The following is a 24,818-nucleotide window of genomic DNA, read 5'->3' as shown; positions in this document are numbered from 1 at the left end:
AGAAACACGTACTGGAATAAAACCATTCTTCAGTTCAAGTTACCATTGATCATGATTACCTCACCAGCTAAGAGTATGGAAACAAAACATACAAGAAAATTAAGACCAATGAAAAAAAGGGAGGAAACAGTAAGGGCAAGAAACTAAAACTCAAAAATGCTAATTGTTGAATACCATGTATCTCATATTTCCCTTATCTTTGACTTTTATCTAAGTACTTCTGAAATATCTATACTATTATAATACTTTTATTTAAGTCTCAGAATCTAACAAGAAAAAAATACTTAGTCAAGGTAAGCCAGGTTATGCAGCTACACAAAGAACCATAAAATCTCTGTGGCTTAAAATAAAATTTCCTTCTTCAGGCTGTCCATTGCTTATTGACAGGTCTTTTTTTTTGTGGGGGGTGGGGGATGGAGTTTCACTCTTGTTACCCAGGCTGGAGTGTAATGGCACAATCTCGGCTCACCGCAACCTCTGCCTCCCGGGTTCAAGCTATTCTCCTGCCTCAACCTCCCAAGTAGCTGGGATTACAGGCACGCACCACCACGCCTGGCTAATTTTGTATTTTTAGTAGAGACAGGGTTTCTTCACGTTGGTCAGACTGGTCTCGAACTCCTGACCTCAGGTGATTCGCCCACGTCAGCCTCCCAAAGGGCTGGGATTACAGGTGTGAGTTACCGAGCCCAGTCTGACAGGTCTTTTTTAACTCAGGGGGAGTATCACCTCAAAATGTTGCCTCAGGATCCAAGGACGGAAGAAAAAAAAAGAAGACAGCTCTGAAGATCTCATACTGGAACTTAAATACTACAGCAATATTAGGATGCACAATTTTCTTTCATACATCTGTTTTTCTCACAACTCACTTATTGGCCAGAGTTAGTCACAGCCCCTAACATGAAGGATGAGAACAAAAACTATTTGGTAAACAGCATTAATGACCAACACAGAGGCATAAAAAGAGTTGATACAATGTTACATAGGCTTTCAGATTCAAGGCAAAATTTAAAGTAGCCTGCAAGGAAAATGTTATGAGCAAAGGTCTTTCTTATTCTAAAACATTTGCCAGTTGAGAAAGCAGCACCTTGGCATCTCAAACAAGTATGAATACTCAGCACAAAGTAAAAATCCCAAAGCAAAAAAAAGACTCTTTCATCACTATGCCTATTATAGCACTATATTACTACAATTAAGAATGTTTATGATTTTAGTATCTCTAACTGAATGCTCCAACAGCATTTAAATTCACCCACTCAATTTCGTCTCAAGAGACCATCCATATATATTCAACAAACCTATTCGGAGTTCCTACTGTGAGCTACTTGCTATCCTAGTCATTATAACCAGGGAAGTAAGCTCTTACCTAAGGACTAAAAACTCTATCCCATTTCTAAATATCCAGATTCAATATTAAGAATAAAAAATCATGCTTATTTATGCACAACTATTTCTAAAGTCACTTTTTTAAAAAAGTTGGTATGGTTCCAAGACAACTCAATGGGGGAAAGAAGAGTCTCTTAAATAGTACTGGGATAACTGGGTTTCCATATACAAAAAAATAAAGTTGGGAAATTACTTCACACCATATACAAAACTAACTCAAAACAAATCAGAGACCAATATGTAAGACCCAAAACTACCAAACTCCTAGAAAAAAACACAGAAGAATATCTTTGTGACATTGAGTTGGGCAATGGTTTCTTAGATGTGACACCAAAAGCACAAGCAACAAAAGAAAATATAAATTGGGCTTCATCAAAATCAAGAGAGTGAAAAGACAAGCTACAGAATAGAAGAAAGTATTGCAAATCATTATCTGATAAGGAAGTTGTCTTAACAACATGCTACAACATGAATAAATTTTGAGAGCATTATATTAAGTGAAAGAAAGCTAGATGCAAAAGGGCACAGATTATATGATTTCATTTATAAGGAATGTTCACAACAGACATTTCCACAGAGACAGAGAGTAGATAAGTGGCTGCCAAGGGGCTGGAAGTGGCAGGAGGAGGAAAAGAAGTGACTGCTAATGGATAGTGGGTTTCCTTTGGGGGTATTCTAAAATTAGATAGTGGTCAAGGTTGCACAACTCTGTGGTATATTATAAATCAATGAATTTTATAAGGTTGAATGTTATGCTATGTAAATTGTATCTCAAACTATGTAATTTATTTATGAGACAAGAGCTCACTCACTGGAGAGCAGTGGCATGATCACAGGTCACTGCATCCTGGAATTCCGGGGCTCATGAGATCCTCCCACCTCAGCGTCCCAAGTAGCTGGGACTACAAGGTGTGCAACACCACACCGGCTAATTTTTGTTTTGTTTTGTCTCGTTTGGTGAAGACGAACTCCTGGGTTCATGCGATCCTCCCACCTTGCTTCCCAAAGTGTTAGGAGTATAGATGTGATCCACTGACCCTGGCAAAACTATTTTTTAAAAAAAGTGACAATGGCTTAACACCTATATTAGATAACAATAAAACCAGTGCAGATGGTGATGAAAAGCCAACAAATTCAGGAATTATAGACTTTATAACCAAGTATATCTACTGGCTTGTGAAAGGAGGAAATGACAGAGTATGAACAATAAAATATTATAACATATATTGACTTACAAACATTAATCACTTTTCCTGCCTTCAAAGCATCTGAAGGGGACAACAATCATCTCATTCAAAAAGACCAACTTAATTACTGAGGAAGTTAAGAAAATAAAAGCTAAGGGAAAAAAAATAAGATTAAGGTACCAAAATATATACGAATGACATATGGTAGTTTATGCTTTCAGAAGGGACACAGGGAAAATGAGGAAGCCAACCTATGGGTATAACAGAAGGCTCCTAAAGTATGGTGGTTTCTGAGGTAGGGACTTCAAGTTGCAAATACAGTATCCATCTACTCCTGCTTTCTTACCAAAAGAACACTGATTTTGCTAGGGGCAATAATGGACTATCCTAAAATTTTTAAGGTTCTGGAAGACAGAAACGATAATATGACATAATTCTGGTAAATAAGATGTAATATTTGAGATGACTTGGGGTGAGTTTTAGAAAGCTCCTTGACTAGGGGGGCAAACTAAAGTGATGTTGTAACTCAGGGTCCCCAGGTTTTTGGGTATTCACTGTGAAAAAGTACCCACACTTGTGGCCAGGCGCAGTGGTGCACGCCTATAATCCCAGCACTTTGGGAGGCCAAGGCAGGCGGATCACGAGGTCCAGAGATGGAGATCATCCTGGCCAACAAGGTGAAACCCCATCTCTACTAAAAGTACAAAAATTAGCTGGACATGGTGGTGCATGCCTGTAGTCCCAGTTAATCGGGAGACTGAGGCAGGAGAATCGCTTGAACCCAGGAGGCAGGGGTTGCAGTGAGCCAAGATCTCACCACTGCACTCCAGCCTGGAAACAGAGCGAGACTCCCTCTGAAAAAAAAAAGAAAAGGAAAAAGAAAAAGAAACTCTTGTAACTTTTTGTAACTGTTGCACCTTGAGTTCTTGTAGTTTCAAGAAGTTCAGGAAAGAAGCTTGGCCCAGTGGTTGGGTACAGAGTTTGCCTAAATTGGAGATTAACTGTTGGCAAACTCTCCTCACTACCATACTAAAATCCCCACCCAGGAAGTAGCTTATGTGCCATTTTCTATACATCTGATGTATGTAAAAGCATGATAAATGTGCCTGCACTGCCTTTATTCCACCTCTAATACAATGACTCAGCTAACTAGCCCGGGTGTTCACCTTTGGGGAAGCATTGTCTTTGGGACTATCCCTAGTGTACTCCTTACTTGGTGCAAGTAATAAAATCTCCCTGTTAAATCCTACTTGGTTGCGGTCACTGGACTTGTCACCCACCAAGTGACTGAACCTACCCATTGTGTGCCTAACAACATGAGCCTTCTTGCCCTTTTCTGCTTCCTCCTCCTTCCTGCCTGGAGCTGAACTAAGGAAGACAACAACAGTATGAGCTATATTGTAACTGACCATGAGGAAAAGACCAAGAGAACAACAGCCCAGTTTTCAACAGCCCTGGCATCCTTAAATGATCACATCAACTCTGGAATGTCTACTTCTGGACTTAGAAGGAAAACCTTAACTATTTTGTTTAACCACTGTTAATTGGCATTGAGGAAAAAACACCATGAGACAAAAACTTGAAAAGATCAGATAAAAGTTCATAATAACAACACAGAGACCTAGAACAGCCATAAGAAGCGTACAACATTGTTAATGTTTATTTTACAGAACTTTTAGATTACACCTAAAAACAGAAATTCACAGACGGAATACCTAAGATGACGACCACAATGCTATGAATATTCCTTAAACTAACTTTCATGACAATTCTAAGACTAACTGAATGCTTTCCTTACATAAGAGATCTCAGTAAAGGTGATGCTTTCATTAACTGTCCTGAGCTCTTCTCTTCACTGTCAACCTACCATAGGTTATAAACACAATAAATATAATCTGTTTTCCTATATACATGGATCTCAAACAAGGAATTTATGTATTTTATTATTATTATTATTATTATTATTATTTTTGAGATGGAGTTTTGTTCTTGTTGCCCAGGCTGGAGTGCAATGTCGCAATCTTAGCTCACCGCGACCTCTGCCGCTCCCACTGTGGTTCAAGCGATTCTCCTGCCTCAGCCTCCCGAGTAGCTGGGATTACAGGCAAGCGCCACCATGCGCAGCTAATTTTGTATTATTAGTAGAAATGGTGTTTCTTCATGTTGGTCAGGCTGGTTTCGAACTCTTAACCTCAGGTGATTCGCCTGCCTTGGCCTCCCAAAGTGCTGGGATTACAGGCTTGTGCCACCACGCCCGGCCTAAGGGATTTATTTATTTATTTAGGTATCAAGAATTTAAAAAACAGCAGCAATGGCTTAACTGTAACATCAGGAATAACTAATAATTCAATTATCATTCATAAACCATGATGATAATATTCGTATCTTCTCAATGACAAATTTCAAACTCAAACTCTACTGGGTAAGAAACAATATACTTTTTTTTTTTGAGACAGGGTCTTGCTTTGATGCTTAGGCTGGAGTGCAAGGGTGCGATCATGGCTCACTGCAGTCTTGACTTTTGGCACTCAAGTGATCATCCCACCTCAGCCTCCCTAGTAGCTAATACTACACGCATGTACCACCACAGTTAATTATTTTTTGTACAGATGGGGGCCCACTATGTTACCCATGCTGGTCTTGGACTCCTGGCCTCAAGCAATCCTCCCACCTCAGTCTCCCAAAGTGCTGGGATTATGGGTATGAGCCACTGTACCTGGCCCATACAATATAAATTGAGTTCCCAAAAAAAAGGAAAAATTAAGGTAACAATTTAGAGAGGGTATGCTCTGACTAAACTAGGAATCTTTTCAGCTCCAGCTAAATGCTGAAATGCAAACAAAATATTACAGTATAAACTTATCAAAAGAAATCCCAAATCCAGTTTTTATGTTTAATGTCCCCCAATTTAAATTGTCATATAAACCAACAAAACACTTCCACAAACCAGTATTTTGCAGCTTTGGGGCTAACATCTATTGGGTACCCAACACGTACATTTTATTTAAATTTTAATAACAAAAATCTAAAATTTCATAAACAGACTTCTGTTTTCAGTAAGATGAATTAGCAGAGTTGGCATTTATGTTTCTTCCTGAAACAACAAAAAACCTGGAAAAAATAGATGAAACAATTTTTAAGATGCAACATATGTTAACAAAGGGCAATGGACTAGGTTATGGGAGACATATTATGTAAGCTTTCTGATCACACCAGTTTAACTGACTGAAGAGTTTCCAAACTATCCTGCAAAGAAGGGGGAAATCACATGGGATTCAGGAGCCTTTGTAAGTCAAGGACATAAGGCTAGAAAGAAGTCCAGGGAGGTTAAGACTTTGGAGTTCTCAGGACACAATACCAGAGAGGAATAAGCTACCCAGAGAGGAAGATTTCCAGAGGAGGTTCTCTCTAAGCTATGAGATAAAGATTGACCAACCTGGGCCAGACATGGAGGATCACGCCAGTATCTCTAGCACTTTGGAAGGCCAAGGCGAGAAGGATCATTTGAGCCCAGGAGTTCAAGACCAGCCTGGGCAACAAAGTCAGAGCCCATCTATTTAAAAAAAAAAAAAAAAAAATCGACCCAGCCTATGTGCTTAACTTAAGAAGCTACACAAATGTGGAAGAAACAACAAAGAATCAGACATTAAAATTCTTTAAGTTCACCTGAATTTGGAATAGTTCCTGTTCCCAACAGTTGGAGTGATTAACTTCATAATTTACAGGGCACTGACTCAGAAGGATTTGTAACGGACAAAAAAATTGCCCTAGACTAAAATCTGCTCTAAAATGCCCTCCTCACAACACTTCCTCATACCAATAGTGTATCTTTAGAACACCAATTAAAATCTCACATGTCTGTGAAATAGCCTACACAGAAATGTTTTGTCTCTATTGAACAATGCACTCAAGTATTTGCATTTGGAATAAATCATTTCCTGACCTGTAATCTTCTCATATAATTTACCTTTTATCATTTCAGCTGAGATTGTAACTTGCACTCCTTTACTACAACAGTGCCTTACAGATGAATTTGCTGTTTTCTGTGTACATGCCAGTCCAGTATGTAACACATTGCTATTTTAGTGAGGTTCACGTTCATTTCACAAACAAAATCTCCTACTTGAACAATTTCTAGCTTTGGCTTATTTTTTCCAGAAAAGAAACAGTTGTACTTTTAATAGGCTGAATAATTGAAAAGTGGGAGGGAATGACTGAATAAATCAAATAAGTAGAACAGAGACAAAATTAATATTTAATTTGGAAAGATTATAGTAAACACAGATTGTAACAACAAATAGTGCAAGAAATGGAAAATGAAAAACTTGGAAAAGAAATTTCTAATTTCTGAGGATTAATATTTATTTCTAAGTTTTAGAATATTCTACAGGTTCACAGTGTCCTGCATGGTGACTCCTGAATTCAAGCTGAAAATGACTTAAGAGTGTGGCAATGCCGGCGCAGTGGCTCACACCTGTAATCCCAGCACTTTGAGAGGATGAGGCGCGTGGATTGCTTGAGGTCTGGAGCTCGAGACCAGTCTGGCCAACATGGTAAAACACCATCTCTACTAAAAATACAAAAATTAGCTGGCATGGTGGCATGCACCTATAATCCCAGTTACTCAGGAGGCTGAGATATGAGAACTGCTTGAACCCAAGAGGCGGAGGTTGCAGTGAGCCAAGATCGCACCACTGCACTCCAGCCTGGCCAACAGAGCAAGACTGTCTCAAACAAACAAACTAAAAAAGAGTGTGGCAAATACTTGAGTACTCTCGCTAAATAAATACCAAATATGGTGGAAAGGTTAGATTCTATATTCAAAGGCAAAACCCTGAGATATTTTTACCTTATAGTTTTATATTCTATCAACAACAGTGCGTTGGAAGGCATTAATGTCTATGAAAGAGAAAAAAGAAGTGACTTCAATATGCAATATGTAATCACAGGCCTTGAGATTATATGAGGAGGGAGGAGGTGTTAAAGAGTATTAAAAATGCCTATTTAAGTAGTAGCCGAATTCAACACAACTTTCTGTTCTTCTTCACAACTGCAAATTTTGTAAGCTAACCATAAATATTCAGTTGAATACATGAGGAATAACAATTCTTCAAGTACCTTATGTTCACATAACAGTTTCACAGTGCCACAGTGAGGTAAACAATGACTCCAGCTCTTAAATTCCCCAAAATAAAATCCCTCTTAATATCTCCTCTGAAGCTACTTACTAGTTCTCTTGTATAGTGGTGTGGCCGTTTCCTCTACCATGATTTCAGACTTCTCTCATCTCTAAAAATCAGTACCTTGAAATACGAACAGCAGACTGTACTAACCTACTACCCTCAACCAGTCATTCACCACACTCATGCATATCCTAACAAGTTATTCATCACACCATTCAATATTATTTCTGTCCTAGTTTCTGTCCAATAATCATTTCTGGTGATTTCAGTATCCACAGTGATGACTGTTTTAATTATTCAATTTCTCATTTTTTTGATTTCCTCTTCTTTAATGATTTTGTCCTCAACCTTATCTCAACCACTGACTTACCATGGCATAGTCTAGGCCAGAGGATCTTTAACTTTACTCAGGCAATGTAAATCTATGGACCATCCTTTCAGACATAAGAAATCCTATCTTAGACCCTTATAATGGCCCCAAACAGCAATCCCTCAAAAATCTCGATTTCAAGCATCTTTCTCTCAGGACACCAACTCCTATTTTTCCATTTCACATTCAACTTCCCCTGGACCTAAGATTCATTGATCTCAACACCATTTCATTGTTACTCATCTCTCATTTTCTCACTTTTTTGCTCACCAAATGTAAAATCCTAGGTCTATTATTAGAATAATTCATTTGCCCATCTCTGAATGCATCTTAGTTTTCCAGCCAAACCCCAATCATCATTAAATCCAACTCTCCATCTACTTTGTTTCTGTATCTAATCAATCAGCTGAACACAGCTGGAGATGAGTGACTGTAGGGAAATGAATGATGAATTCATCAAAGATTAACAATGTCAGTTAAAAAATCATGATCAATGTCAAGTCAGCCTTTGTTGTACATAATTTCCTTATTTCATTCAACCTCTACTCCCCTAGATGACAATTTCATAACTTCTCTTCTCAAATCCTATCAGCTGCTTTTTCACTAAAAAGCAGAAGCAATCAGATTTCCACAAGCTCTCACCTCTCTCTCACTACCTAGCTACCTACAGCGATTCCCAAATACAGTATATCTTCCTTCTCTTCTGTTACTAGGGAGTACGTTTATGGTACTATCTAAGGCCAACTCTGTTACTACCCAAAGACAGGGTTCTAGTAATTCCTCCTTAATTGCATCATCAACTTAATCCTATCTCTGAATTGTTTTCATCAACATACAAATATGGTATATTGTATTCCATTTTACAAAATCTCATCTTCCTCCTAAAGCTCTGCTCCATTTCTCTTTTTCCCAAATGCCTTGTCTACAATCTCTGTCTCCAATCTACTACCTCCAATTCTCTATTAAACTCACTTTATCAGGCTTTTGTTCCCACTATCACACTGAAACTGCTGATCAAGGTTACCGACGACTCATTAGCTAAAACTGAATTGTAGATTCTCAGCCTTAATCTTACTTCACACTAAGCAGCATTTGACACAACCGGTAATCCCTCCTCTTCGAAACACTTACTCCACTAAGCTTTCTGAACATCACTTCTGGACTTCATACCTCCCTGTCCCTTTCTCATCTACCTAATCTTTAAAAACTGCTCCAGGGTTTAACACTTAGGTATGTTCTATATTCACTCTCTACATCAACTCAATTCAGTCTGATAGCTTTAAATGCCATTTATATACTGACTACTCCCAGATTCTCCAGCCTAGACCTCTCCCTTGAACTAGCAAACATGATACTTTAAGTAACTGCCTGTCTAAATAAGCATCTCAAACTAGACATATCTAAAAGATTCCTAATCGCCAGTATTATTACCACTATCACCACCACTCTCCAAAAGGTCTGCTCCTCCAGTTAATTCTCATCTGAAAAAAAAAAAAAATGGTAACTCTATGTTTTGCAGGAGCCAAAACCTTAGAACCCATCTTTAACCCTGTCTCTCACATCAGATGCAATTCAGCAACCCACTCTTATCAATTCTGTGTTGGAAATAAATATGAATCTGAGCATTTTTCATCACCTCTACCACTGCTATCACCGTGATCTAATGCTACCACAGAATCATTACAATTGCCTCCTAACTGCTCTCCCTACTTCTGCCTCACCACATACCCCAAGAGTCTACTATCAACAAAGAAAGTAGAGGGATCCTTTTAAAACCACCTCGTTCATGCCTTCCCATCTCATCCAGAATGAAAGCTTAATCTTACAATGGTCTATAAGGTCCTTCACAAACTATCCCCTGCCATCCTGTTCCCCTTCTGATCTTTTCCTTCTCCTCTCCCACTTTTCACTCCTCTCTCACCATACCACATTCACTGCTCCTCAAATATGCTAGGCTTATTCCCAATCTCAGGGGCTGTGTACTTGGTTCTTCCTTAGGCCTGGAATACTTACTCCAGACATCTACGTGACTAGCTTCCTTGTTTTCCTCAAGTCTTCACTCAAAAGTCACCTTCTTGGAGAGGCATTCTCTGGCTATCTTATCTAAAATGTCACCTCCATCCCCTCAAAATTCATGCTTTCATTTTCCTTCCTGGCACTTATCTCTATCTTACATACCATTCATCATACTCACTTATCTTCTTATCTTTTGTCTCTCCCTCTATAAACTGATTTCCATAAGGGCAGCAATTTGGTCCACTTTGTTCACTACTGTATTCCCAGTGCCTGATACGTACAAGGCATGCAATAAGTATTTGCTGAATGGATTTTACATCTAGGATTGCCCCCTCATACTTCCATCTTTAAATGCTATCCAACACCTGTCAAAGACTAAATAACACTGATATTTGAAGATGCTTGGGTGAAAACGGTCTTCAAATACCACAGGATAAAGTATTAATGCCCATTAGTACATACTCAAAATTCTATCATTTTATAAAGCTGTATTTTTAGACCTCAGTAGCTTTCTCAGTAGTAAGTTATTGTGTAATGTTCTGTCCGTGGCTTTCACTGAGAATTATTATCTTTTAAAAGCCATATGAAGAACCTCCATACAAACCACAAAACCATTATAAATATCACTATTAATTACAACATTTGATACTACTTAAAGAAAAATGCGTTCTTTTTTAACTCAGAGCCAGGAAAAACAATCTCTTAAAAATTTATTTATTTCATTATTTACTAAATATATCCCTGACTCTCACCAACTCCACACAAGTAATAAATTTCAGAATTAAACACTTATCATTTGTTCACAAATTTAAGTTGAGGAGATTTCTACTGAACCACCTCAGTTTACATGGATGTTTTTTAAGATCTTATTTCTATTTTGTCAATCTTATTCATAGTTACCCTTAACAAAAGTCACTTCAAATTATTTTATTTAGGTAAATAATTGACAAACAGACCATATAATTCTCAAATTCTATCACACATAAAGAACATGTAAGTCATAAAAAAGTCATTTATATGCCATGAAATCACTTCACTGACATATACACTGCAGTCCTTCTAGTCAATAGTTTATTTTTTTTTAAGTAATTTGACATAACAAAGTTAACTACGAAATGATTTCCCTATCAAGGATGATGATACAAGGATGATGATACCTACCAATAACAGAAAAGTGCATATGTAGCAAGGGAATGAGATACAATGATGCCTAAGGTGACAGTGAGATACGAAAGCAACCTTAATCTACAGACAGTACAAAGACACTGAGAAACATAGGCACATTACAGAAAACTAACCAGAATTACTGATGGATATTTTTTCAATATCTATTGCCCACTTTGGGAGGCCAAGGTGGGCAGATCACCTGAGGTCAAGAGTTTGAGACCAGCCTGGCCAACATAGTGAAACCCCATCTCTACTAAAAATACAAAAATTAGCTGAGCATGGTGGTGGGCGCCTGTAATCCCAGCTACTCAGGAGGCTGAAGCAGGAGAATCACTTGAACCTGGGAGATGGAGGTTGCAGTGAGCTGAGATCGCACCACTGCACTCCAGCTTGGGTGACAAAAGTAAGACTCTGTCTCAAAAGAAAAAATTTTAAAAAATTTAAAAAAAAAAAAAAATATATATATATATATATATAGAGAGAGAGAGAGAGAGAGAGAGAGAGCACGCATGCAAGCAAGTGCTGATTAAGGAAGTATTACTCAAACCAATAATAAAATTCTGCAATTTCAATAAACATCCAAGCATTCACATCACCTTTATAATACCTCAAATGATTCTAATTACATTGTTTTTCCTTCAGAAGTTTCTAATCAACAAAATTCAAACACATTCTCTGAGCATCCACCAAATAATGGCAGCCTTTACAAAAAGTTTCTATGATCTACCTCTTAGAACCCCAGGAGACAACTGACTCTTAGAAAGAAGAGAACCACCAGATTGTTGCTGGATTATTTTAATTCAAAAATATCTTCCTTGAAGACTGAGCCCTGAGGTTACTGACCTTTATTTCTGTGTATCTACTGAAGTCTCCCTAACACTAAATGTGCACAATCAGGGTTTAGTAAAAGAAACATAAAAGGGCACTGTGGTAACTGCTTCATACAATTTCACTGAATTCATATAACAACCCTTTTAGGTAAAATAATACCTATCTTACAGATTAAAAAAAAGCCATGGTTCAGAAAGGTGAAATCATACAAGTTATAGTTATGAAGACAACCTACAATGAAGTCACTAACACAAACAAGTAGGAGGAAAAGTGCTTGAGGTCGGGGAAAACTTCCTGGAAGAATTGTGCCTTAAAAGGACAGTAGGAATTAACCAGGCACAGAGTAGATGTAAAGGCAAAGGGATTGGAGGAAAAAGGACAAACAGAAAAAGGTTGTGTGTAAAACACTCTTGTATATACAAAAGAACTAAAAGCTCTCTTTAATCCATTGATTTAGAAGACTCCCTCTTTTTTACATGGTTTAGACTGAATCTTGACAGTCACTTAATTCTGTAACTCCTAAAGGTGTCCTTGGATTCTATTACCGGGACCCAGTAAAACACAAAAGAAAGTGGACTCTGGAATCATAGGACCTGGTTTCAAATGCTAGTTATCAGTTATAATATGCATGAGCTGGAGAAATTCTTCTAGCCTCTTTATTTCTCAGTTTCCAGATCTATAAAATGAAAATAATAGTAGTAAGGAACTTACAAAGTTTCCATGGGGACGAAGTAAGTTAATACATAGATTAAGACAATACGTAGCACACAGCAAGTACTATATTAATGGGAACTAATACCAACCATTCCTCCCTTCCTCCCGCGTTAGATCCTAAGTCCTTCTCATAATTATCTCATTTTGAATTCCTCAACTTAACACCCACTTCTCAATTTTCCTTTTCCAAGCATCACCCAATTTTCAACAAAATCACATCATAACCAGCTGCTGACTTACTTTAAGGGTTAACTATGGGTGTTGAGGTGGATCATATAAGTAGTGCTAGTGTGAGTGGGAGGAAGTTTTTTCATAGTAGGTGCATAAGTTGGTCGTAGCGGAATCGGGGGTATGCTGCCCGGATTCATAGGAATAGGGAAGTTAGGAAAAGTGTTTTGGTGGTGAAGCATGTTGTGAATAGTTCTGGTGTGTGAATAGGGTAGAATGTGCCTAGGAAAATTGTGGTTGTTAGGGCGTTTATCATAATGATATTTATGTATTCGGCTATGAAGAACAGGGCGAATGGGCCTGCATGGTAGGAGTGGAAAAAACCCTGACTTTGATCCCTTTGTACTGCCACACTCAACTCTCTTCCTTTGTTTTTATTCTCATTATTCAATCACTTTCAGTTCTCTGGCCTCAGTTACTCTACGGCTATTAGAATCACCTTAATAAATACCTTTGTATTATGCTCCTCTCAATCCTCTTCTCAATGTTAACAGCGTTAGGTGTTCTTGAAGCATGGAAGACCCAAGTAAGTAACATCCACCAGACATCTAAATATTCAAGAATATTTATATAGCACCTGTTACTTGTTAAGCACTGTTACGTGGACTATACATCTAAGGTGTTAAATGTACATACTGATGACTGGTTGAGGTAACTGGTGAGATCTTCAGCAAGAAAATTAGACCTGGTAAAATGATGAATAGACAAGCAACCAAAAATACTGTCCAAAGATTCAGGAAGATTGATCTAATCAAGATTTGATTTTTGCCATTACAGGGTAAAGAGTGTAGTGAACAAGCCCAGAAGTAGGATGTCCTAGATTGCCAGGGAGAAAAAATGCCAACAATTTTTAAACCTGGGTATATATCAATTTGATATCAGTTACTCTTAATAAACCTAGGCACTTTGGGAGGCCGAGACGGGCGGATCACCAGGTCAGGAGATTGAGACCATACGCTAACACGGTGAAACCCCGTCTCTACTAAAAAATACAAAAAACTAGCCGAGCGAGGTGGCAGGCGCCTGTAGTCCCAGCTACTCGGGAGGCTGAGGCAGGAGAATGGCGTGAACCCGGGAGGCGGAGCTTGCAGCGAGCTGAGATCTGGCCACTGCACTCCAGCCTGGGCAACAGAGCGAGACTCCGTCTCAAAAAAATAAAAAATAAAAAAAATAAACCTAGGATACCAGAGAACTTACAATGCAGTTTGAAGTATATTACACGCACACATAAAATATATTAAGACAATGTTGAATATATATGAAGAAGGTATGTGTATTCATATTTATTGTTTTGGATTTGACTCCAAAGAGCAATTAAACTTAAAAACTTCTAAAAAGAGACTTAGGTCATTATATCATCTGTAACTTCTAGCAATGCAGCAGAATGTTATGTATTTAATGTGCATAAAATAAATGCGTTACAATTCAAAATGTAACCAACCAGAAAATGAAGAGAAAGTTTTAAACATGGCATAAAAATGTGACAAGTGTTTCTATTTCCATGCCATACATTTCTTGCCTCCAAGCAAATATTCACATTATTCTCTTCTCTGGAATGTAGTCTCTTCATCAAACACAACTCTTACCCATCCTTTATATAATCCAGCTTTTCCACTAAGCCTTCCTATCATAGAAAGTGTAACAATGCCACATTTTCATAATGTTCCTTCTCTTAGTATCTATAGCATTTATTACTACATAATCCAATCCTTAATTATTCAGGAGTTTTTTTTCCTCCTAACACCAAATACACGATATCTTTTCCAATACCATTTCTCCGATTCTCTGATAACAACTAGGCGCCCTAGAATTCAATTCTGACACTAATGACCCAGAGTTAGCATCAGACTACACAGATTTAAGACTCAACAAGACTGCCATTACTTCATACACCAGTCACAAGCATGGGGTTCCCCAATCCTCTGATTGATCAATTGACCAGCAATAACTGGGGGCTCCCAGGCCCCCTCCTCAGGTTTGGTAATTTGGTGCAATCACTCACAGAACTGAGGAAAAGCATTTACTTACTAGATTATTATAAAGGATACAACCCAAGAACCACGAAGTGGAAAAAATGCATGGGGTGAGGTAGGAAGTAAAGGAACTTCCAAGGAGCTTCCAGCTTCCATACCCTCTCTCAGGGTGTCGCCTTCTCAGCTCTCCAAATCCCATCATTTACAGGGTTTTGGGGATATTTTCTGTTTTGCTTTTTTCTTCTTTTGACACAGAGTCTCACTCTGTCACCCACACTGGAGTGCAGTGGCACCATCTTGGCTCACTGTAACCTCCACTTCCTGGGTCAAGCAATTCTCCAGCCTTAGCCTCCCAAGTAGTTGGGACTACAGGTGTGAGCCACCACACCCTGCTAATTTTTGTATTGGTTGTAGAAAAAGGGTTTTGCCATGTTGCCCAGGCTGGTCTCAAACTCCTGAGCTCAAAGGCACCCACTCATCTTGGTCCCTCAAAGTGCTGGGATTACAGGCATGAGCCACTGCTCCCAGCCTTTTGACAGGTTTTTATAAAGGTCTGGTTACGTATGCAAACCTTTTATAGAGGTTTGGTTACATATGCCACTGGTAATTTACCGTATCTCCAGTCACTCTCCCCTCCCCAGAGGTGAGGGCATGGAGATGAGAGTGTTCCAAGCTTCTAATCAAGATCTGGTCTTTCTGGTGATCAGTTCATATCCTGAAGTTATCTAGAAGCCCACCAAGGGTTGCCTCAGAGAACAAATGACACTCCTATCACCCCTATCACTCGGGAAATTCCAAGGGTATCAGAAGCTCTGTGCCAGGAACTGGGAACAAATAACAAACATGTTCCTAAATATACCACAACTGTATATAGTGGTATGAATCAACTGTTGAATGCATTCATCACCTTTCTCCACTAGAAGTAGAAATTTCTTGAGAATGGGTTTACTTCTCAAATGCTATGTTAGCCTACAACACTGACCACATACATAATCAATACTTGATATTTACACATTCAAAACAATTACTGAGAGTCAATTCATAACAGTAAGTGGAGAGTTTTCTGATTTCATATATGCATATTACAGAGCTTTATTTTATTGGCTTTACTAGGATTTTTTCAAAACAAAAGTAATGCATCTCAAAGAATTAAAGATAAATTTCAAAAAATTCTAGGACATTTCTATTTATTTATTTATTTATTTAGTTTGAGATGGAGTCTCACTCTGTCACCTAGGCTGGAGTGCAATGGTACAATCTCGACTCACTGTAACGTCTGCCTCCCAGGTTCAAGTGATTCTCCTGCCTCAGCCTCCCAAGTAGCTAGGATTACAGGCGCGCACCACCACACCCATATAATTTTTGTATTTTTAGTAGAGACTGGGTTTCACCATGTTGGCCAGGCTGGTCTTGAACTCCTGACCTCAAGTGATACACCCACCTTGGCCTCCCAAAGTGCTGGGATTACAAGCATGAATCACCGTATCCGGCAGACATTTCTACTTAATTAAACAAACAATTACTGAACACCTACTATCTTTTTTTTTTTTTGAGACAGGGTTTCACTCTTATTGCCCAGGCTGGAGTGCAATAGCGCAATCTCAACTCACTGCAACCTCCACCTCCGGAGTTCAAGTGATTCTCCTGCCTCAGCCTCCTGAGAAGCTGGGATTAAAGGAGCCCACCATCACGCCTGGCTAATTTTTTTGTGAATACCTACTATCTACTAAGCAATGTTCTCAATGCTGGGAATACAGTTTATCAAAGCTGACAAAAGTCCACTTAATGGAGCAACTTAATTCTAATGTAGAAAAAGAAGTACAATGTTTAGTATGATGAAAGTAAGAAAAAAAAGCCAGATGCAGTGGCTCCCACCTGCAATCCCATCACCTTGGGAAGCTGAGGTGAAAGGATCGCTTGAGTCCAGGAGTTCAAGACCAGCCTGGGCAGCATAGTGACACCCAGTCTCTACAAAAAAAAATTTTTTTTTAATTAGCTGGGTGTGGTGGTACACATCTGTAGTCCCAGCTACTTGGGAGGATCACCTGAGCCCAGGAATTTGAGATTGCAGTAAGCTATGATCACGCCATTGTACTCCAACCTGGGTGACAGAACAAGAACCAGTCTTTAAATGATTTTTATTTTAAAAAAGAAATGAGACAAAGCAAATAGAGTGATATTTGGTGATAGATGATAGAAAATGTTGATGGAGGAGGGAAGAGGTCAATTTTAGATAAGGTAGTCTTCAAAGAAGACCAAAACGAGCAAACATGTTAACGTTTGAACACACTTACCTGAAAGAAGTGATGGAGTCACGTGGGTATCTTTGGGGAAAAAAATTCTAGACAGAGAAACAAGTGCAAAGGCCATAAGGGGAGACCAGACCTGGCAAGTTCAACAAACAGCAAAAGGGCCAAGTAAGAGGGTAATAGAAGACAATGTCAATGTGGAATGACTAAAAAGCAGGATATCATGTAGAGTCTCCCAGGCCATTATCAGGCCTTCATCTTTTATTATTAATCAGTTTAGAAGCCTTTGGAGGCATTTGACCATAAAAGTAACATAATCTGACTGCCTGCTATAGGCACTATAGACTTTTATGGGTAAGAACCAGTTAGGAGGCAGTTAGATATCTAGTTACAAGTAACTAGTTAAGTGGCTACTAGAAATAGACTCAAGAGATTCTTAAGAGGAAAATCTAGGCAAAAGATAATGGAAGTTTGAACTAGTATAATGGTAACAGAAAAATGACATGTGCTGGGATCTGAAATTTTTATTTATTTATTTTTTTAAAGACAGTCTCACTGTGGTTACCTAGGCTGGAGTGCAGTGGTGTGATCTGGGTTCACTGCAGCCTCAACCTCCCAGGCTCAGGTGATTCTCCCACCTCAGCCTCCCAAGTAGCTGGGTCTACAGGCGTGTGCCACCACACCCAGCTAATTTTTTGTATTTTTAGTAGAGATAGGGTTTCACCATGTTGCCCAGATTGGTCTTGAACTCCTAGACTCAAGCAATCTACTCGCCTTGCTCTCCCAGAGTGCTGAGATTAAAGGCATGAGCCACCCGCCTAGGATCTGAATATATTTTATAGATAAAACCAATAAGACTTTCCTGACAGTTTGGATATGGGATGTGAGAGAAAGGAGTCCAGGACGACTGCAAGGGACGTAAACTAGAAAGATGGAGTTGCTATTTACTGGATGATGAAGACTCAAAGCAGAGCAGGTTAGTATCAGGAGCTCAGCTGTGGACATATTAAGTCTGAGATGCCAATTAGACATCCAAATAGACACAATGAATAGGCTGTTTCAATAAGAGTCTGAGATTTAGGGGAGAGATCCAAATGAGGACACAGATCTAGAAGTCTCCAGCATATAGATGGTATTAAAGGTTATAGGAATAGATGTGACCAAGAACAAGAGGGTAGATAGAAAAGACATCCAAGAAATTGGCCCTTAAAGGATTGTAGATATAAGGAAAACCTTCCAAGGAGAGGCAAGAAAGACAGATACAAGAAAAACCAAATAAGCATAATGTCCTAGGATGCAAAATAAAGTACTTGAAGGAAAAGAAGGTGATTAACCATATGAAATGCTGCTGATAGGCCCAGTAAAATGAAGACTGGGAAACGATGCTTGATTTTAAAAAGAGGAGGCAATCTGCAACCTTGGTCACTGCAGTTTCCTTGGAGTAATGGGGGCAAAAGCCTTTCTAGAGCAGGTTCAAGTCATAATAGGAGTCAAGAATCTGGGGACAATCTGTATAACACCAAGCACCTTACAGGCCAAAGGAGCCAAAGAAAGAGACTCTTTTCCTTACAAACTAGAGATGAAAATTTCTTTGGAATCACCAGGAACTTTCTACCTTTGCGACATACTTGTTATTATATTTATGTTTCAGGTTATTTGTGAGGGATAGGTATAACTCTAAGGACAAAACATCTGTAAGCATTTTATAACCAGGAATTTCCTACCTTTGAGACATACTTGTTATTATATTTATGTTTCAGGTTATTTGTGAGGGATAGGTGTAACTCTAAGGATAAAATATCTGTAAGCATTTTATAACAAAAAAAACCCAGCATTTAAATAAAAATTCATCTTCTCAAGAGACTCTTTAACAAGAGAAAGGAACAGTAAGTGTTAATAGTCATATTTTTATCAAGTTTCTCAAGCTTGAACTCATACATAGCCTCCCATAGAGCATAGCACATCACAAAGGCACTCAAAGGTTTAGAGCTTCCCTGACCTCAATTCAGTTCTTCTCCATGTTCCCACATTACTTCTACAAAGCTTGTCAGACACCTCCTCTTTATCACCAGAGTAAAAAGCAGGCTACAGTATCTGGAAAACTTTGGAACAGAGGAAGAAAAAAACTATAATATTAAAAGGTATAAAATGGTAATGCATTTAGATTCCCCTTCATTTTTATTTTTGTCTGTAATAAACTTCAACATATTCTAGACCTCTTTCATTTCCCAAAGAACAATTAAGAGAGCAGTCAAATTTCACTAAGCTTATACATTTCCCTTCACATCTGCTGGGTACCCTAACATGAATCATAATATTCCAAATCATTTAGAAGGACAGAAATAATAAAGGTAACAGTTTATAATCTGAAGTGATCAAATCTTATTTTCTATGGTTCTGTGGCATCAATATCGCAACTAAAAATCGGCAGTGTAAGTGTATTGTCCATCTAACTGCAGTATGTCAACCATGGGGGAAGGCAGAAGGTGAACCCCATCTCTACTAAAAACACAAAAATCAGCTGGGTATGGTGGTGCACACCTGTAATCCCAGCTACTTGGGAGGCTGAGGCAGGAGAATCGCTTGAACCCAGGAGGCGAAGGCTGCAGTGAGCCAAAACCATGCCACTGCACTCCAGCCTGGGCGACAGAGCGAGACTGTCTCCAAAAAAAAAGAGAGAGAGAAAGAAAAAATTTCCTTGAAACAAAGTCTAATAAAGTACTGTGAAAACCTAGGTTACTGCTTTTCTGTACTATGTAAAAATAGACACAATAGACAATAAATACCTAAAGTACCTATCCTCTTTTCATCCTTTGTGCATTACTGAATTGAGTAAAACTAAACATTTTCCCAATACTTTTATTTTATTTTGCTTTATTTTATTTTATTTTATTTTATTTTATTTTAGACGGAGTCTTGCTCTGTCACCCAGGCTGGAGTGTAGCGATACAATCTCCCCTCACTGCAAATTCCACCTTCCAGGTTCATGGGATTCTCCTGCCTCAGCCTCTCAAGTAGCTGGGATTACAGGTTCACGCCATCATGCCCAGCTAATTTTTGTATTTTTAGTAGAGGCGAGGTTTCATCATGTTGGCCAGGCTGGTCTCAAACTCCTGACCTCAAGTGATCACCCGCCTCCGCCTCTCAAAATGCTGGAATTACAGGTGTGAGCCACCACACCCGGCCTCAATACATTTTAAAATATCGCAAGTACCTCAGCCAAGAGCCAAGAATTCAGAGAGTATAACCATTTGTTGTTTGAAGTGGATACATTCTGATCTGTTATTTCCTCAACCCTACCAATGTTTAAAAACATTAGAACTTGAAGGAAATACATAAGAGAAAATCGGTTTGCTGTTCTCCAAATTTTAACCCTTGCTAAAGTAGAGTTCTAGGGAAACAGAAATACAGCAGTTCTCTAAAACTTGACAGACGTGAAAAATTATTTGAAGTCTATTGCAGAGAATCAACAGAACTCTAAAGAAGGTCTACATATGTATCATGCTAAACACATTGTGATTGTACTGAATAGATACAGCATTTTGAAAAAGTAGTATTTATGATACTTCCGGAGGTCGGGCGCGGTGGCTCACGCCTGTAATCTCAGCACTTTGGAGGCAGAGGTGGGAGAATCACCTGAAGTCAGGAGTTTGAGACCAGCCTGGCCAACCTGGCAAAACCCCTTCTCTACAAAAAATACAAAAATTAGCCGGGTGTGGTGGCGTGTGCGTGTAATCCCAGCTACTCAGGAGGCTGAGACGGAAGAATCACTTGAACCCAGGAGGCGGAGGCTGCAGTGAGCCAAGATCGCACCACTGCACTTCAGCCTGGATGACAGAGCAAGACTCTGTCTCCAAAAAAAAAAATAAAATAAAAAATAAAATGTAAAGGATTCTAATATATACTTGCTTTGTATCGTAAATAATCATCACTAAAATGTTTTTTTCATCTGTATTTTGAATGAGAAATTTTTTGCTATAGTTTCACTTGAAGATAAACTGGTACACCCTTAATCTAAAAGTGAAATTCTGTAAAATAAATATTATATATTCACTGATTATAATGGTAAAACAAAAGACATGATAAAGAAATAACATCTTGAACAGTTTATTAAAACTTTAGGCAAGATTTAAGAAGCTAGTAACATTATTTCACTTTTTCTTTACAACACTTTTCATATATATTAAGGTCTACTGTAACTTTATTAAGCCTATGAATGAAAAAAGCTACCAAGCTATTACATGAGCTAAAAATATATACAGGGAAAAGAAAGATCACATTATTTTTATTCCAAAAGTTGTGTCTGAAGAAACAAATGAGTAAAAGAGATGTATTAATGATTCAGGCATATATCAATATACATCTAAGTGTCAAAATACACAGTGTCTAAGAATAAGCCTAACAAACACAGTACTTATATGAAGAAAATCATATCCACTGCAGATCATTTAAAAAATCAAACATGAATAGCTGGATGGATATTACATGTTATTTGAAGTGCAGACTCAGTAATGAAAAGATATTCACACTTCCTAAATTAGTCTACAAAACTGTACACAATTCCAAGCAAAGTTAGGCCAGGTGCGGTGGCTCTTGCCTGGAATCCCAACATTTTGGGAGGCCAAGGTAGGAAGATCACTTGAGGCCAGTTTGAGACCAGCCTGGCAACACAGGGACACTCCATCTTCAAAAAAATTTTTAATAATTAGGCAGGCATGGTGGCACACACCTGTGGACCCAACAACTTGGGAGGCTGAAATAGGAGGCTTGCTTGGGCCCGCGAGGTCCGGGCTACAATGAGCTGTGACTGTGTCACTGCACTCCAGTATGGGTGACAGAGTGAGACCCTGTCTCAAGAAACAAAAAAATAAAAGGGGGGGGGAGGAAAAGAAAAGCAAAATTAGACCAGGGTATTTGTGAGAAAGGCAAACAAATGATGAAAGGCATCACAAAATAATTTTTTTTAGTGGAATGCAATTAAAGCCAGGTGCAGAGGTACAAATCTGTAGTCCCTGCTAAATGGAAGTCTGTGGCAGGAGGATCATTTGAGGCCAGGGGTGTATAAAAGGATATTCATACACAGATGTTCACAGCAGCATTATTACCATAGCAGCATTATTACCATTATTACCATGACTCTGCCTGTGAATAGCCATAGGACTACTGCCTGGGCAAAATAGTGAGATCCTGTCTCTTAAAAAGAGAAATTTTAAAAAAAATAACTGAGATTTATTGCTGGAATGCAAGGATGGTTCAACACACAAAAATCAATAAATACAATACATTCACAGAATGAAGGGGGAAAAACTCTTATGATCATCTCAATTGCTGTAGATAAAGCATGTGGCAAAATTCATTTTTTCATAAAACACTCTACAAACTAGGAAAAGAAGGAAAATACAGCATAATGAAGGCCAGCTATGAACATCCCACAGCTAACATCATACTCAATGGTGAAACACTAAAAGCTTTTTCTCTAACATCAAGAGCAAGACAAGGATACCTGCTGTTGCCACTTCTATTCAACATAGCATTGGAAGTCCTAGTCAATCCCCCACAGATAATGAGAGAAAACTGTATAGATGAAGAGAGAGACCAGATAAACCCCTGCATATATGGCCAAATAATTTTTGAAAAAGGTGCCAAAACTATTCAATGGAAAAAGAACAGTCTTTTCAACAAATGGTGCTAAGAAAACGAGATTAACAGATGTAAGAAAATAAAGTTGAACCTTTATCTTACACCATATACAAAAGTCAACTAAAAATGGATCCAAGAACTAAACCAAGAGCTTAAAACTATAGAAGACTTAGAAGCAAACGAAGGCAGGAAAGCTTCAATAACATTAGATTTGGCAGCAACTTCTGGGAAATGACACCAAAAGCACCAACAACAAAAGAAAATAAAAGATGGATACACTGAACTACATCAAAATTTGAAATTTTTCTATGCATCAAAAGACATTATCAAGAACGTGAAAAGGCAACCCACAGAATAGAGAATATATCTCTAATCACTTATCTGATAAGGTACTAATATCCAGAATATACAAAGAACTCCTATAACAAAGCAAAGCAAAACAAAACAAAACATGCTGAATCAAAACTGGGTAACAACTTAAAACATTTCTCCAAAGGAGATATACAAATTGTGAATATGCACATGAAGAGATGTTCAAACATCACTAATCACTGGGAAAATTACCATAATGAAAAATCATTTCACACCCATTAGGATGGTTATTTTCAAACACCACCCAGGAAATAGTAAGTGCTGACTAGGATGTAGAGAAACTAGAATCCATGTTCATTGCTGCTGAGAACATATGATGGTGCAGCCACTGTGGAAAACTGTACAGTGGTTCCTCACAAAACATAAAATTACCATATGATCCAGCAAAAATTCTGGGTACATACCCCCAGGAAGTAAAAGGCAGGGACTTAAATGGATATGTGTACACTGATGTTCATAGCAGCATTATTCACAATAGCCAGAAGGTAGAAGCAACCCGAGTATCCACCATCAGATAAATGGATAAACAAAATGTGGTATATATATTCAACGGAATATTACTCAGCCATAAAAAGAAATGAAGTCATGATACTTGCTACAATACAGATAAACCTTGACATTATGCTAAGTTAAAATAACCCAGACACAAAAGTACAAATATTGTATGATTCCACTTTTAAGAAGGACAGGCAAATTCACAGAGACATAAGATAGAGAGTTTCTATTTGGGATGATAAACTTCTGACAATGGACAGTACTGATAGTTTCACAATAATGTGAATATACTTAATGTTACTAAACTGTACACTTAAAAATGGTTAAAATGAGCTAGGCATGGAAGGTCACACCTGTAATCCCAGCACTTTGGGAGGCTGAGGCAGGCGGATCACTTGAGGTCAGTTTGAGACAAGCCTGGCCAACATAGCAAAACCTCATCTCTACTAAAAGTGCAAAACCTGGCCGCGTGTGGTGGCGGGTGCCTGTAACTACAGCTACTCAGGAGGCTGAGGCATGAGAATCGCTTGAACCCGGGAGGCGGAGGTTCCAGTGAGCCGAGATGGTGCCACTGCACTCCAGCCTGGGTGACAGAGTGAGACCCTGCCTCAAACAAACCAAAACAAAAATGGTTAAAATGGTAAGTTTTCTTACATATATTTTACCACAATAAGAAAATTTTTAAAGAATGTCCGTTCTTGAAAATGAAGAGTCATTACTCTTCATTTGCCTTACCTATTAAGGCAACAGATTTACCTTACCTATGAAGATTCTATAAAACTGCAATCATTAAAACACTCTATGATCTTGTGGTACAAGAAACAGAAAGATACATGGAATATAATAGATAGTCCACAAATATTCCTAAAATATAGCAAAAGACAAAGACATTTTATATTATTGGATAAAAAGTGAACGTTTTAAAATATAATTTCAAATTAGAAATAATTTCTTAAGCTGAAACAATGGCCTGATGCCAAAGGAAAAATTTTTACTGATCCTTTGTGTCT

The 24,818-nt window shown here is 38.4% G+C and overlaps 1 protein-coding gene across 2 annotated transcripts in view; it reads right to left on the bottom strand.

The window, feature by feature from the left end:
- The window catches only part of JMJD1C (jumonji domain containing 1C), a 369,992-nt gene that overhangs the window by 275,800 nt on the left and 69,374 nt on the right, over positions 1-24,818 (bottom strand). The gene's annotated exons all lie outside the window — the stretch shown is intronic.

The sequence above is a fragment of the Macaca thibetana genome, chromosome 9 (assembly GCF_024542745.1).
Source record: "Macaca thibetana thibetana isolate TM-01 chromosome 9, ASM2454274v1, whole genome shotgun sequence".
NCBI lineage: Eukaryota > Metazoa > Chordata > Mammalia > Primates > Cercopithecidae > Macaca > Macaca thibetana.
This window is presented reverse-complemented; position numbering and strand designations above follow the sequence as displayed.